At 40.7% G+C, this 4,555-nt stretch overlaps 1 protein-coding gene across 3 annotated transcripts in view; it reads right to left on the reverse strand.

The window, feature by feature from the left end:
- SLC4A4 (solute carrier family 4 member 4) overlaps positions 1-4,555 on the reverse strand; it is a 363,621-nt gene that overhangs the window by 353,086 nt on the left and 5,980 nt on the right. The gene's annotated exons all lie outside the window — the stretch shown is intronic.

Consider the following 4,555-nt stretch of genomic DNA (forward strand, 5'->3'; position numbering starts at 1 on the left):
CTTGAAACCTCCTGTCATAATGACATGGATCCATTTGTAATTATCTTTTGCTTGCAGCTATGGACCCAGTTGACCATCTTCTAAACAAATTGGATAAATGTTGGCTAGACAAGCCTACTGTAAAGTGGATAGATATGTCAGACTTTGTCAAGATGCACCATATCCTTCATCTACCCAGGTGGTTAACTTTGTTGAAAAAGGAGATCAAGTTAATTTAGCATGGTTCTTAGTAAATTCATGGTGGCTGTTTGTAATCATACACAAGCTTCTGAAGGAAGAAAGGCAGGACTCCCTTAGGATATGCTCCAATAACTTCCCAAGTACTGGAGTTGAGCCTAACTGGTCTGTAGTTCCCCAGGTCCTCCTTTGTGGCTTTTTTTTTTTTTTTTTTTTAAAGAGGGTCATTACACAACTGAGTAAGGTCCCAGAAAAGTGCAAAAGGTCTAGTCTCTCATGACTTCATCAACACGATTGCCAAGGGCTCTGAGAGCTGGAGGTAATATTGAGCTATTATATTTTCTTACTGAACCAGAGCCAAATCACTTCAGCTAGGCAAATCTGGGTGCCTTCACTGGGGAGCTCCAGATTAAACTGAGAAAGCAGATATATGACAGGGGGAGTTAAACCCTGTTACCACTATGCAGGCACTGAAACTAGGGAAGCTTGGACCCCAAACAGGGATTGGTCAGTACAAAAATCAGCACAGATCCCTATTTGTATATCCAAAGACCTTCACTTGGAAACAGTAGCTTGAGAGGTATAAATCAGCAGACTGGATACTGTCTTTTCAGTGGCAAAGGCTTTCAGCACAGCTTGCATAGCAACCAACTTGGAGAGCAAGTGTCTATTTCACTGGTGGCACTTTTGCTCAGATAAAAGCTATTTTAAAAAGCATCAATAACATATATATTTTGTTCAAAAGGAGGCTGAAAAAGCACCTTGTTGAACTTGTTTGAGCCCAACTACCTACTGCCCATGGCAGGGGACTAGACTTGACGATCTTACAAGTCCCTTCCACTTCTACTAGTCTATGATATTAAAAAAAGATATTCTTAATAATACTACAGTTTTTGCTCTATGCCTTCCCTGAAGGATATCAGTTGCCCCCACTGCCTCTTTTTAAAATAGGGTGTAAAGGGCAGGTCACTGCCATGAAAGCATTAATACTTTATACATTATATACCAGTAATTCATAATGGAAGGTTGCCCCTGCAGAATTTAACATTTTTTTTTTTTTAAATGAAAAGCAAAAGTACTCAATTCTCACTCATACCCTTTCCTCTTCCAAGCCTGCCACAAATGTTAACTCACTTCTAAGGGAACAACAAAGAAAAGGGGGGGACCCCACAGTGCAAGGGTTTGTTTGATTGTTTTTTGAACACTTATTCAACCAAGTACCATCTTGAAACCACTGACTATAAGCCATTTACTATAAGCCAAATTTTGGCAAAAATTTTATTAGAGGGCTCAAAAAGAGGAAGTTAGTTGTCAGCAGAGTGGAAGTAAGAGAGCACTGAAGCCATGCACCATGCTAGGATTTTCATAGCTAACAATGTAGTCTACCAGCCACTTTTGCCAACAGGTAAGAGACATTTGCGGGAACCAGAATGACAGCCCGCTACAGATAGGGAAGATAGCCATATGCTGGAAAACACCAATTGTAAATGACCAGCAGATTTACTAGTGTCAAACAAACAATTGAAAAGAGATGTCATTATGGCAAGGAGCTTCCTATTAGGACACTCCAAGAACAGTTTACACTACATTAGTCAGTGACTCAGTGCATTAAAACCTTACTGCACTTGTGCAGCAGACAGTAAATCCATATGCACAAAAAAAATATTCATCACGGATTTTATACCGAGACACCAATGAAGCCATAATACTATCGACTTCATAGTTTGTTTTTTGTTTTTTTTACAAGCTGTACTACAAACACATCATCATACATCCTAAGATACTATGAAAAGTATCTAAAACTAGAAATGAGCCAGACCTAGAATGGCTTTTATCTGAACCCTGTCAAAGTCTGAAGGTTCTCATAAAGCACAGCCGAGTTCCAACCCATCCCATTATTATTCCACATCGAACCTGTGATACTACCTAGGCCTTCGGCCATGCCTGGACACCCAGTCGTGCTAGGCACTGTATTAAATACAGAATACAAAAGGTGGTCCCTGCCCCAAAAGAGTTTGGATTCTCTCCTGATTTTCTTTTTTGGCAAATCAAAACGTAAGCTGGCTTTGCAGAGGGAAAAATCTAGCCTCCTCCATTCATTTCTGACTGAAACTAAACTAGGATAAACAAACTATAGGGTGGGGAGGTCGAGCAATTAAGGGGCCTTACTATAGCTCCAGAGTGCAAGCCTATCTCTGGACTTTTACCAAAAGAAAACCCCCAACTGAAAACTGGTACCTGCTCATTCAGGCTAGGAAGCCAAACACACAAGTGCCTTTTGACTACAGAATTTGGTGTGCTTTAAACATGCTGGACTAATAGGCCATTTAGACGTTGACTTGACTTAGATGGCAAGTAAAATCAGAAATGTGCAATAAGTCTTACAGACACTATTGAAAAAAGGAGATTTTGCCCCATTGATCTGTTGTGAAAACAGACTTTAACAAAGCAAGATTGAGGGTGAGTTAATGAATTTAAAAAAAATATAGGAAAAATATTCTTTTTTTTTCATGATTTCACGCACCTTCTATCTACTAGTAACCCATATGTCTGAGTAGAAATTTTCTTCCACACCATACCTCTTTACCCGTTCACTAAACCACAGTCTTGTTTGTAACTACCAGTATTTACCCAAAAATCATGACTGAAAAACAAACAAACAAGCAGTATGATAGGGTCAATCCAAGAAAAAGTGAAAGGTACCAGAATTTCAAAGAAATTGAGTTTGTTTGGGGTTTTCAGTCTAGTTATACAGGAATAGTAACAACTGACTTGCTTTGTCATCGGCAATCCCTCAATACTTGGATGACAGTCTTCCAGTAAATAGGGAAGTCATAGGTGAGTCCATAGGTGACTCAGAAGGCCATGCTGACATTTACACGTTTGATTGCAGACGAGGCAAATAGTTCGAGGAGGAAGAAGTAAGTCTTGGTGATGTCAGGTTACAGCTTTTCCTCCTTAGTCTCTCTAGTCTATCAGCCTCCATAGTGAGGCAAATTTGGTCAAAATAATTGATGCCTTATCATACGTTATGGTGCCCCTGGGGACAAGTCAGTGCTTGTATCTCATGACCCCTGCCACCCCCAGTGCTCCTTCCTGTCCATGGCAGGGGGTCGGACTAGATGATCTGTCTAGGTCCCTTCCGACTCATTGATTCTATGATCTCCCAGGTGTTAATATCTCATTTCTTCAGATTGGCTTCCATGGTGTCCTTAAATCTCTTCTTTTGCCCACCTTAAGAGTAATGCCATTGGTGAGTTGGATATATAGGACCTATTTTGAGAGCCAGTTGGACAGGACACATCATAAAGAGGCCTGACAATGGAGATGGTGCCCTATCAGCGTGGCTTTAACGCTGGTGGCGTTTGTTTGATCCAAAACACTGGCATTCATTCTTCTGCCCTTCCAATGGATATGAAGGATTTTTCTAATGGTAACACTCCAAAGCTCTCAGGTATTTCCGATATGTCAGTCAAGTTTCAGACCCATTCAACAAGGTAGGGAGGACAACAGCCTGCCAGACATATAGTTTGGTTTGGGTCCTAATGCCATGATCAAAGACACAATTTTGGAAATGTCCAAAGGCAGTACTGGCAGATGTTATCTGATATTGTATATTATAGTCTATATTTACTTTTGGGGGAAGGTGGCTAGCCACCTAGGGAAAAATGTTCAACATTTTCCAAGGATTGTCCTCTAAGTGTAACGTGTGGGATGAACTGGTAGAGTATCTCAGTTTGAGAAGCTGAGTCCAAACATTTCATGCACTTCCCAGAAGAAGAGTGGCCTGCAGCTTTTCAACTGAGTAAGCATACATGACACAATCATCAGCATACTGAAGACCAGAAACAGAAGTGTTGGATATCTTGCATTTAGAACAATACCAGTTGATCTTAAAAGAGATTCCCATACATGCAATACTGGATGCCGACTTCAGAGGATTATCAGTAATTAAATATCCAGCCAGCCAGCTATCTATATCACAGAATACATGTGATATAGATGGAAAGAATGTGGATGCAATCAAACATCCTTGCTTAATTCCACTCCTAATGGTGAAGGGGTCCATTTCTGTGCCATTGCTTAGGGACAGTTTTGTCATGTTGTCACAAAGAAGTCTGATAATGGTAGTTGCAGAAGTGCTATGAGCAACATGGATATCTTTACATGGCCTTCAACAACCTAAGGCCTTTGATTCTATCAACAAAGGAGCCCTATGGAAGGCTCCGATGAGATTTGGATGTCCACCAAACTATGTTACCATTATCAGACTCACCAAACTTGTTTACAGTGTGCACAGGAGCACAAGATTTGTGAAAGAAGCATGGATCATACACGCACCTTCTCAGCCACTTGTGAGCTCACTGCAACCGACTTG

Source organism: Gavialis gangeticus, unplaced genomic scaffold, assembly GCF_001723915.1.
Source record: "Gavialis gangeticus isolate Ggan-Ray unplaced genomic scaffold, GavGan_comp1, whole genome shotgun sequence".
Classification (NCBI taxonomy): Eukaryota; Metazoa; Chordata; order Crocodylia; family Gavialidae; genus Gavialis; species Gavialis gangeticus.